The sequence below is a fragment of the Oryctolagus cuniculus genome, chromosome 3 (assembly GCF_051225735.1).
Source record: "Oryctolagus cuniculus isolate XC-2025 breed Fujian yellow rabbit chromosome 3, ASM5122573v1, whole genome shotgun sequence".
Taxonomy (NCBI): domain Eukaryota; kingdom Metazoa; phylum Chordata; class Mammalia; order Lagomorpha; family Leporidae; genus Oryctolagus; species Oryctolagus cuniculus.
In genome coordinates, this window is record NC_142869.1 from 75,123,341 (window position 1) to 75,135,781 (window position 12,441).

At 39.5% G+C, this 12,441-nt stretch overlaps 1 long non-coding RNA gene across 3 annotated transcripts in view; it reads right to left on the reverse strand.

Moving 5' to 3' along the window:
- LOC127491606 (uncharacterized) overlaps positions 1–12,441 on the reverse strand; it is a 140,264-nt gene that overhangs the window by 72,956 nt on the left and 54,867 nt on the right. Inside the window, exon 3 of one of the 3 annotated variants that reach the window (XR_016231524.1) lies at positions 8,367–8,753. The exons of the other annotated variants lie outside the window; for them this stretch is intronic. This is a non-coding gene — a long non-coding RNA (uncharacterized LOC127491606). Of the gene's footprint in view, positions 1–8,366; positions 8,754–12,441 lie in introns of those variants that run through there. 3 annotated transcript variants of the gene reach the window in all.

A 12,441-nucleotide genomic window follows, 5' to 3' on the forward strand; every position in this document is an offset into this window, starting at 1 on the left:
AGCCATTCTAACCGGGGTGAGGTGAAACCTCATTGTGGTTTTGATTTGCATTTCCCTGATTGCTAGTGATCTTGAACATTTTTTCATGTGCCTGTTGGCCATTTGGATTTCCTCTTTTGAAAAATGTCTATTGAAGTCCTTGGCCCATCTCTTAAGTGGGTTGTTTGTTTTGTTTTTATGGAGTTTCTTGATCTCTTTGTAGATTCTGGTTTTTAACCCTTTATCTGTTGCATAGTTTGCAAATATTTTTTCCCATTCTGTCAGTTGTCTCTTCACTCTCCTGTTTCTTTTGCAGTACAGAAACTTCTCAATTTGATGCAATCACAATAGTAGATTTTGGCTTTGACTGCCTGTGCCTCCCAGGTCTTTTCCAGAAACTCTTTGCCTGTGCCAATATCTTGAAGGGTTTCTCCAATGTTCTCTAATAACTTGATGGTGTCAGGTCATAGATTTAAGTCTTTAATCCATGTTGAGTGGATTTTTGTGTAAGGTGTATGGTGGGGGTCTTGCTTCATGCTTCTGCATGTGGAAATCCAATTTTCCCAGCACCGTTTTTTGAATAGACTGTCCTTCCTCCAGGAATTGGTTTTAGATCCTTGATCAAATATAAATTGGCTGTAGATGTTTGGGTTGATTTCTGGTGTTTCAATTCTGTTCCATTGGTCTATCCATCTGTTTCTGTACCAGTACCATGCTGTTTTGATTACAACTGCCCTGTAGTATGTCCTGAAATCTGGTATTGTGATGCATCCGGCTTTGTTTTTGTTGTACAAGATTGCTTTAGCTATTCGAGGTCTCTTGTGCCTTCATATGAATTTAAGCATCATTTTTTCCAGATCAGAGAAGAATGTCTTTGGCATGTTGATTGGGATTGCATTGAATCTATAAATTGCTTTTGGGAGAACGGACATTTTGATGATGTTGATTCTTCCAATCCATGAGCATGGAAGATTTTTCCATTTTTTGGTATCCTCTTCTATTTCTTTCTTTAAGATTTTGTAATTCTCATTGTAGAGATCTTTAACATTCTTGGTTAAGTTTATTCCAAGGTATTTGATTGTTTTTGTGGCTATTGTGAATGGGATTGATCTTAGAAGTTCTTTCTCAGCCATGGCAATGCCTGTGTATACAAAGGCTGTTGAATTCTGTGCATTGATTTTATATCCTGCCACTTTGCAAAACTCCTCCATGAGTTCCAATAGTCTCTTAGTAGAGTTCTTTGGATCCTCTAAGTAAAGAATCATATCGTCTGCAAAGAGGGATAGTTTGACTTCTTCCTTCTCAATTTGTATTCCTTTAATTTCTTTTTCCTGTCTGATGGCTCTGGCTAAAACTTCCAGAACTATGTTAAATAGCAATGGTGAGAGTGGGCATCCCTGCCTGGTGCCAGATCTCAGTGGAAATGCTTCCTACTTTTCCCCATTCAATAGGATACTGGCCATGGTTTTTTCATAAGTTGCTTTGATTGTATTGAGGAATGTTCCTTCTATACCCATTTTGCTTAGAGTTTTCATCATGAAAGGGTGTTGAATTTTATCGAATGCTTTCTCTGCATCAATTGAGATAATCATATGGTTTTTCTTCTGCAGTCTGTTAATGCGGTGAATCAGATTGATTGATTTGCAAATGTTGAACCATCCCTGCATTCCAGGGATAAATCCCACTTGGTCTGGGTGGATGATTTTTCTGATGTGTTGTTGTATTCTATTCGCCAGAATTTTATTGAGGATTTTTGCATCTATGTTCATCAGGGATATTGGTCTATAATTTTCTTTCAGTGCTGCATCTTTCTCTGGCTTAGGGATTAAGGTGATACTGGCTTCATAGAAAGAATTTGGGAGGATTCCCTCTTTTTCGATTGTTCTGAATAGTTTGAGAAGAAATGGAATTAGTTCTTCTTTAAATGTCTGGTAGAATTCAGCAGTGAATCCATCTGGTCCTGGGCTTTTCTTTGTTGGGAGGGCCTTTATTACTATTTCAATTTCTGTTTCAGTTATGGGTCTATTTAGGTTTTCTATGTCTTCATGGTTCAATTTTGGTAGACTGCATGTGTCCAGGAATCTATCCATTTCTGATAGGTTTTACTGTTTGCTGTCATACAAGTCCTTGTAGTAATTTCTGATGATTCTTTTTATTTCTGTGGTGTCTGTTGTTACGTTTCCTTTTTCATCCCTGATTTTATTGATTTGGGTCTTTTCTTTTTTTAGTTAGATGAGCCAATGGGGTGTCAATTTTGTTTATTTTTTCAAAAAACCAGCTCCTCGTTTGGCTGATTTTTTGTAATGTTTTTTTGGATTCAATCCTGTTAATCTTCTCTGATTTTAATTATTTCTCTTCTCCTACTAGATTTGGGTTTGGTTTGCTGCAGTTTTTCTAGGTCCTTGAGATGCACTGAAAGCTCATTTATTTGGTGCCTTTCCAATTTCTTGATATAGGCACCTATTGCTATAAACTTGCCTCTCAATACTGCTTTTGCTGTATCCCATAAATTTTGATATGTTGTGTTGTTATCCTCATTTACTTCCAGAAAGTTTTTGATTTCTCTTTTGATTTCTTGAATGACCCAGTGTTCATTCAGGAGCATGTTGTTCAGTCTCCATGTGTTTGCATATTTTCTAGGGTTTCCTGAGTTGCTAATTTCCAGCTTCATTCTGCTGTGGTCTGAGAAGCTGCATGGTATGATTCTAATTCTTTTGAGTTTGCTGAGACTTGCTTTATGGCCTAGTATGTGATCAATCCTAGAGAAGGTTCCATGCACTGCTGAGAAGAATGTGAAGTCTTTAGATGTAGGATTGAAAGTTCTGTAGATATCTGTTAGATCCATTTGGGCAATAGTGTCGATTAAATCTGCTGTTTCCTTGTTGATCTTTTGTCTGGGTGATCTGTTTATTTCTGAGAGTGGAGTATTGAAGTCCTCCAGTACTATTGTATTGGAATCTAAATCTCCCTTTAAGTCCCTTAACATATCTTTTAAATAGACCGGTGCCCTGTAATTAGGTGCATATACATTTATAATAGTTACATCTTCCTGTTGAATTGAACCCTTAATCATTATATAGTGCCCCTCTTTGTCTCTCTTAACAGTTTTTGTATTAAAGTTTATCTTGTCTGATATTAATATGGCTACACCTGCTTTTTTTTGGTTTCTGTTGGCATGGAATATCTTTTCCCAACCTTTCACTTTCAGTCTGCATGCATCTTTGTTAGAGAGATGTGTTTCTTGTAGGCAGCAAATAGTTGGGTTTTGTTCCTTAAGCCAATCAGCCAATCGGTGCCTTACCTGAAGAGTTAAGTCCATTTACGTTTAATGTGACTATTGATACATAGTGACTTCACCCTGCCATTTTCTGGGAGATATTTTCTAGTATATGCTTTGAGCTTTCCATGCTCTTTTACTGGTAGGTTTTCTTCCTTTACTTTCTTTCATATTGATGGCCATGTTTTTGTGTTTCTGAGTGTAGCACATTTTTAAGTATCTTTTGCAGGGCTGGACGAGTGGCGGCAAAGTCTTTCAATTTCTGTTTGCTATGAAAGGTCTTTATTTCACCTTCATTCACAAATGAGAGCTTGGCAGGATATAATATTCTGGGCTGGCAATTTTTCTCTCTTAGCACCTGTAGTGTTGCCATTCCCTCCTAGCCTGTAGTGTTTCTGATGAGAAGTCTGGTGTGAGTCTAATTGGAGATCCTCTGAGATTAATCTGACATTTCTCTCTTGCACATTTTAGGATCTTTTCTTTATGTTTCACTGTGGTGAGTTTAATTACAAAGTGTCATGGTGAGGATCTCTTTTGGTCATGTTTACTAGGTGTTCTAAGAGCTTCCTGTACTAGGATGTCTCTGTCCTTCTCCAAACCTGGAAAGTTCTCTGCTAGTATTTCACTAAAAAGGCCTTCTAATCCTTTCTCTCTCTCCATGTCTTCAGGAACTCCTAGAACTCAAATGTTGGTTTTTTTAATGGTATCCTGTAGAATCCCAACAATATTTTTTAGATTTCTAATTTCCTCTTCTTTTCTTTGGTTTGACTGAATGTTTTCCTGTGCACTGTCTTCTAAGTCCGATATTCTCTCTTCTGCTTCACCCATTCTGTTTTTAAGGCTTTCTAATGTGTTTGTCATTTGATCTATTGAGCTCTTCATTTCATTTTGATTTCTCTTCACTATCACACTTTTCTGTTCTACTAGTTTCTGCGTTTCATTTTGACTCTTTCTTAAAATTTCATTTTCACGAGAGATTTTTAATCCTGTCCAGTAATGATTTCTGTAGTTCAAGTATTTGCTTTTGAAAACTTCTAAACATTCTTATCATAAATTTTTTGAAATCCGTATCTTGCATTTCTTCTATCTCATCATCTTCATAATCTTGGCTTGGGGTGTTTTGTTTATTTGGAGGCGTCATAGTGTCATTGTTGATCTTGTTCCCTCGATTTTTGTGTTTGTTGCTTGGCATTGTTAATTCTTCTTCCCTCACTGTGAGTTTTTTTTTTTTTTTTATATACTATGTCTGTGTTAAGTGGACTGTCTGCTGTTGGAGGAGCCTTGGAGGCTTGAGATGGGTATGGCCTGAGAGCTCTGCTTAGTTCTTCCAGGTTATGGGTGTGCAAAGGTTTCACCCTCAGGTTATGCATGGTAAATCTCTCTCTATTTATTTATTTATTTATTCAGGAGGTAAGTAATACCGCATGCCTGAGCAGAATTGATGGTAATTAGCTTCTGATCTCTGGCTTCTACCCAAAGAGTCTGTGCGGGCTCAGTTTCTCCTGCGGACTCCCACTGGGTTGCCTAGGCTACTGAATTGTAGCGCCTCAGTTCCTTAGCTCTCCCCTTTTGTTATGTATATCCAGAGTTGGGCCTGCTCTTTGTGTCTTGCTTGCCTTTGCAAGGTTGGCGGAGAGAGAAACTTGTCTGTACCAGTACCTCCCCCACCTTTTTTTTTTTTCCCCCTTCTCTCCTGTAGTCAGTCTGATGAACTTTCCTGCCTCAAGCCCGCTTCCCTCTAGATTCTGACCTCCATTTCTCCGCCAATGTCTCGGGTTACTGAGCTCACCTCCCCTTCCAGTGCCAATGTTTGGACTCAGAGCCCTTGGCATCCTTGCTCTCCCCACTGGTCATCTGTGTCACATCCACTCCCCTTCCCGCACTGGCGCGCAGACCCTGTGGCTTCCGCGGCTCAGCTTCCACGCGGTGGGCAACCTTGCTCTCCCTGTAGGTCCTCCGAGTCACAGCCACTAGATCCGAAAGAGTTTCCTCTGCAATTTTTTCCTGATCTTTTTTCTGAGGCTACCGTAACTCCACTTTTATTAAACTAAATTTTCCTGGACTATTGGTGCACGCCCTCACTATTCCACCATCTTGGCTCCGCCTCCCTTAGATATACATCTAATCCATCAAATACATAAGGTTGGTTCACCTATAAAATACACTCCAAATATATTCACTTCTCCACATCTCTACCACCATCATCCTAGCCCAAATCACTATTATGTTTTGCCTAGACTCGTGGAGTAGCTACTTAAATGGTGTTTTTGGCTGCACTTTGGATTCCCTAATATATTTCTCCTCAGAGCAACCAAAGTGATCCTTTTAAACTTTAATTTATATCCACCACTCTTCCCATCACCCCAATTCTTCTTAATGTGCTTTAGAACTCCATTTCACTTAGCACCAAAGGCAGACTTCTGAACACTCCAAAGGGCCTTACCCCCCTGGCTGGTTTAACTATAGTGCTCTCTTTTCCACTGTCTTTTCCTATACTCATAGCGCTCCCTTCAGCTGGCCTTCTCTCTGTTCCTAGACCCAGTGTGTCAGTTCTTGCCTCAAAACCTCACCCTCACTCTTCTACACCTGGAATGTTCCTCTGATTCACAACACAGCTGCATCTTTTAGATTGAAGCTTTAATGTTTCCTCCTTGGAGGGGCCTTTCCCTGTCAGACTGTTTAAAGGAGTCCACTACCCTGGTCACTCTCTACAACATTAAACTACCTTCATCTTATCTAAAATATTATGATATGATCTACATGTATAACTGTATCCTCTCCTTTGATAAATGCAACCCCATGTGGTTTAGATCATATTTGTGTTGCTATCAACATCCCTAATCAGCCTGACATCCAACAGATGCTCAACAAATATTAGCAAAATTGAGTTTTTCAGAGCCCTAAACTCAGTTAATTTGGCTTCAAAGGAAAACTGCTGGAAGACTGATCTCACAAAAAGTTCCAAGCCTACTCAAAACTTAGTGTTTCCTTTTCCCACAAGCCAGTGAATTTTAGGGAGAAATTCCTGGGAAAATATGAGGGTTGTATGATTGAAAAGAGATCTCAGGGAATGTTTTTCTTGGATCCCCTCCACACATATTCCCTCTTTGGGCTATGATTCAATATATTTGGTTGCTCCATAAGAGAAAAGTGAATTATCTTCTAAAATCATCCCATCAGCAGATAGCCACAAAAGTAATGCCTACCAATACTGTGGTTATAAATGTTTAGTAACCTGCTGTCCTGGAGAAAAAAGTCCATATTTATATGTACCTTTTGTCATTTTCTGTGGTATAAATACACTTGGGCCCATTTCAACCAAATAATGTGAAGGCACTGAATGCTGACTTGGAAGGAACTGTGCAGCATCACCTGCTGCAGCTGGCCCAAATGCACTGCTTATGTCTACCATATGCCAAGAAAAATGCAAAGTGTTTTCCATTTGGCATCTTATCTTACAAAACTGGTCTGTGAGCCTCCTGCCAGAAATGTGGAAATTAACTTGACTAACTTGCCCAGGGGTACTCATCATGAAAGGAATGATACCAGAGTTCCAATTCATATCTCTCTGATTCTAGATACCACATTTTTCATTTGTTTCAGGGAGCAGTAGTCAAAAAGGCCACCAGAAAGCAGGTAGGCAAAATGCAAAGCAGCAAAAAGTTAAAGTGCTGAGCTATTTCTGAACATCCTGCATGTGTCACAGATGATGTAAATCTTGTTTCTACCATCAACTCTATGTAGAGTATATAATTAGATGAAATGAGAATCCTAGGAGTACTATTCAGACTTCAATGCACGACAAAATCTTGGAAACACTCCCTCTGCTTTTGCTCTTCCTCATCTCCTTTTTCTTTTAATACCTCCTCCAACATCCCCGTCCTAGATATCAAAGGGAGCAGACATAGAAAGATAAAGGGACTCAGTATAAAACAACATGTGATGTTCAGCAATTCTGGTGAAAACTAAGTTAGGTCAGTTTCTAGGTGAAAACTCTCCATGAAGTAGTGAAGTTCCCTCTCTTTAGAGGATGGAGTTACTTTCAACTACCAGAAACAAGATAGTAAGATGAGGGGAGTGGCCTCAAGCTAGAATAGACCATTGGTTCATACACACTGCACACATCAGCATCACTGGAAGAAAACGCAGACTGCTGGGATGTACTTGAGGTTTCTGATTCAATAGAGGTAGTCTGGGGCAGACAATTTGTATTTTTTTTGACAGGCAGAGTGTACAGTGAGAGAGAGAGACAGAGAGAAAGGTCTTCCTTTGCCGTTGGTTCACCTCCAATGGCCGCCATGGCCAGTGCGATGCAGCCAGCGCACCGCGCTGATCCAAAGCCAGGAGCCAGGTGCTTCTCCTGGTCTCCCATGGGGTACAGGGCCCAAGCACTTGGGCCATCCTCCACTGCACTCCCTGGCCACAGCAGAGAGCTGGCCTGGAAGAGGGGCAACCGGGACAGAATCCGGCGCCCCGACCGGGACTAGAACCCGGTGTGCTGGCACCACAAGGCGGAGGATTAGCCTAATGAGCCAATTTGTATTTCTAACAAGTTTCCAGATGGTGTTGAAGGCTTTCCCTCAGCAATTACACTTTGCATAGGGGTTTTCCTGATGCCGATGATTTGTATATACATTACTGCTGGAAAAACACTGGCCAAGACCCTTGCTTCACAAACTTCACCACACATTACCATCATCTGGGGGCTTTAAAAACCAGTTCAGGTATGGTCAGTTTTAAAAACTCCCATGTTGATTCTAACATGCACATAGGTTCTATAACCAATGGAAAATGCTCTGGACTTGACTTTAATTCCTATCGCTATGTTTTTTTATACCCAAACCTTAGTATCCTTTCCTAAAACTGCTCAATCCAAAAAAGCACCGGTTCTGTCAAGTTGCCAATTTGTCTCAAGGCCATGCTAGTTCTCTTCAAGCATGTTGTTGCGTGGTAAAAAGTTACAGTATTAAGTGAGATATCTAGTAGACTGTCCCTCACCTGTGTGTTAAGCGCACATTGGATCTCAGTCTTCACTACTTACTGAGTGTGAGAACTTACAGAGTTAGAAATTATGATTTCTTTATTTTGTTCTTATCATGGATAAGTATATATTACTATGAGCAGTAAATACTGGAACTTATAAAATGCTTAGGAAGTTTTAAAAAGTAATAGTTATGTGGCCGGCGCCGTGGCTCACTAGGCTAATCCTCCGCCTTGCGGCGCCGGCACACCAGGTTCTAGTCCCGGTCGGGGCGCTGGATTTGGTCCTGGTTGCCCCTCTTCCAGGCCGCTCTCTGCTGTGGCCAGGGAGTGCAGTGGAGGATGGCCCAGGTGCTTGGGCCCTGCACCAGCATGGGAGACCAGGAGATGCACCTGGCTCCTGGCTTCGGATCAGCGCAATGCGCCGGCCACAACGCAGCGGCCGCGGCGGCCATTGGAGGGTGAACCAACGGCAAAGGAAGCCTTTTCTCTCTCTCTCTCTCACTGTCCACTCTGCCTGTCAAAAAAAAAAAAAGTAATAGTATGATTAGTAGATATGACGACAGTGGAGCTTGTAGATGATACCCTACAGATTAAAAAAAAAAAATAGAGCCTCTCCTTGTCTCAAAATATATCCCCAAGTTATCTATTACATGAGACTAACAAGAGGGTTGAAGAGTTGCAGCTCAAATGCCACACATTTGGTAAAGTTTCCCTTTATTCAAGGTAGCTGACATGATTATATTTCTATAAACCTGTAACACATTATGCTGCCTCACAGGTGTTTTTTTCTTACAGAATTCACTGAGGACAGAAGCAATGAATCCTCTGTGTGTGTATTAACTGAGTGCCAATTGCCTGATACTATAATAATTATCTGCAGAGATGAGGATAGGACATGTTATTTCCAGGGTTAGTGTTGTGCTAAAGCAGCTTGAACTGTCACTTTGTGAGGCCAGCATTTAATATGAGTGCCAGTCCAAGTCCCAGCTGCTGCATTTCTGATCTAGCTCCTTGGGGAACAAACCAGCAGAAAGAAAAAGATATTTCTTTCTCTCTGTCTCTGTTTCTGTCTCTCTCTTTCAAATAAGTAAAACCTTTTTTAAAAAGTTACACTCCACTGTTAAAAGCAAGATGACATTCAGGCTACTCCATATTCCATAAAATGTTTTAAAATAATAATCTAGTAAAAAGAGAAAATGTGGTTCTATTTTGGGCTGCATCTCTTGAAAATTCTTTATGTTGTGGCTCCATCTTTTGGCCAATAAAATAAACTGAGCCTCCAAAATGCAGTTAGTTTCATGTTCCACAAACAAGTTAGTCTAGTATGAGTGATAAAAAGAATAATTTTTTATTCAGGAGAGTTCCACAATTTTATTAATTTCTTCCTTGACTCCTTTTGGTTATTGTTTGGATTGATCTTGTCTTTCCATTGCAGCTATGTTAAAGTGGGTGGTGCTGTCCTACACTCTGTTTCATTACATCTGATATCCTTTCTTGTCACCACTCATTCGCTCTTGGTACTTCTTCCCCTGGCATTCCAGAGTCATTCTATCACATCTGATATCATTCAGACTTGCTGTTTTGGACTATGCCCCTACCTATCTTGGAAGATATATATGCTAATATAGCAATGGGAAATTATAGATAGCTACACTGTTAAACTAACAAGGAGTGCTTCTAAGAGCAGGAATGTCTAACAGAAATAAAACTGCAAAAGGTTTTTATTCCAATAAGTGTATGAGATCTTTGGGCATTTATTAATCTAAGTTTGCAGGAATGAAGACTTATTTGAAAGCTGTTAATTTCAAATGAAGATAAAAGATATGTGCTTGAGTAAAAAAAATTTATTAATTTATTTACTATATGGATAGAAATCACATAAAGATGCTCACTCTCCCTATCATCAGCCTTTGCTATTCCTTAGGCCTACCTAACACAATTTACTTACATTCTTTAGTTCATGTAATAAATTAAAATATATCATTTTAAGCAGAAGTTCATTATCTGAGTCTTAACAAATATAAGTTGCTAGTTCACAATAGCTGAATGTTAAAATTTGGGTGTTATGTTATAAATTTAGGATGAGGATTATTATCATCATAGATATTGTTTTGTTTTAGCTTTCATTAAGAGGAATAAAATTTTTTGGAATAGAAAAGCAGTGACTTAAATAGAAACTATAGTTTCACTCCTATTTATAGAAATTGTGATTGATTTTGTGCATTTTACAGTACTTTGTATTCTTCCAGAATAAAGATATTATTCATATCAGGACATGAATCTATTAATATACCACTCAGGGTAGAGTATACTCAAGAAGTTAGCAGAAAAATGTTAAATGCTAAGAAGAAATATCAGGACTTCTTTTCTATCAACTTAGCAAAAAAGATAAATTGTACTATTTTATTGTGCTACCAATTTGCTAATGATAAAATTTATATTTTTCTAATATTTTGTTGATGAATTACTTCAGACAGTTTCATTAGAATGAAGACAGAAATTTATTAAAGAAAAATATTCTATCAAAAAATATGAGGACATCAAAATATCCAATATCAAAATAATTATTGGACACATTATTTTCACTTGCTAGCAAAGTCTCACATTTCTGAAATTCAGTATATGAGGAAAGAAATGATATGTGATGAATCTCTTTCTAAAACAACTAATTCAATGGACATTTATTGATCGCCTACTATAAGTTACTACTATTCTAGGCACTGAAGGGAAAAAAGCAGTGAACAAAACATAATCACAGTTCTATAATAATGACAATAACAATAGTAATAGTAGTTGAGTATTACAAGGGTACTTCAAAATATTCATGGAAAATACAATTAAAAGCTAAGATTATGTTGGTGAAAAACATTTTGAAATCTATGGATATCAGCATCTTCAGAGACTCCATGGAAAATGCATATTCTGGAAAAAAAAGCGTGGTTTTCAAATTTTTATACCAAAATAAACCTATATTTCAATTCCATTTGCCTTTGAAGTTTCTGAAGTTCTCTTATATGAACTTCATATAAGTGACATACAATGAGTGATCTTCTCACCTACCATCTTCCTCACCCAATATTTATGACAAATTTCTTCTTTGTCTTCTTCTTTCTTTGTAATTCTACTGTTCCTGATTTTTAGTAAAAGACTTCAAAATAACCCAAGTCCATTCTAAGCAGCATGGCAGAAAGTTTTGGGGTGAAGAGAGGATCTTGGTGATTAGTTGTCTTCTGCCATACATTTCATGTGCCAGGATCCATCCCCTTGCTCAAAGTTGTTAAGACATCTCCAAAAAATACTTGGCTTTCTGGAGATGTAGATTCATCTTTACTCAGTTCTTACACAGTATGGAGATGTGTACTGGAAAAGGGACAATGTCTTAGTTGTACTCAAAGGGCTCAAAGAATCAATTGAACTAAGGAAGAGAAAGTAAGCTATGCAACAAGCATGATACAACAGTGAGGGAAACAAGCAAGGAACACCTAAGCAGACAAATATAAATACCATAAATCTCACTTTAAAAGGCCACCTGCAGGGTTGGAAATGAGAAGTAATGTGAACAGCAAGGATTGCTCTATACTATTGAATTATGGTGTGGCCTCTAAAATTATAAAGATGGGGCCACTAATGTGGCCTAGGGATTAAACCACCACCTGCAGTGCCAGCGTCCCATAAGGGTGCTGCTTTGCATCCAGCTGCTCCATTTCCAATCCAGCTCCCTGCTAATGACCTGGGAAAGCAGCAGAGGATGGCTTAAGTGCTTGGACCCCTGCACCTATATGGAAGACCCAGAAGAAACTCTTGGCTCCTGCTTCAGCCCGGCCCAGCACTGGACATTGCAGCCAACTAGGGAGTGAACCAGTGAATAGAAGACTTTTCTCTCTTTGTCTCTTCCTCTCTGTCTAATTCTGCCTTTCTAATAAACAAAATAAATCGTTTTTTGTGGCTCACTTGGCTAATCCTCCACCTGCAGCGCACCTGGGTTCCAGTCCCAGATGGGGTGCCGGATTCTGTCCCAGTTGCTCCGCTTCCAATCCAGCTCTCTGCTGTGGCCCAGGAGTGCAGTGGAGGATGGCCCAAGTGCTTGGGCCCTGCACCCGCATGGGAGATCAGGAGGAAGCACCTGGCTCCTGGCTTCAGATTGGCGCAGTGCGCCGGCTGCAACACGCTGGCCGTAGCAGCCATTTGGGGGGTGAACCAAA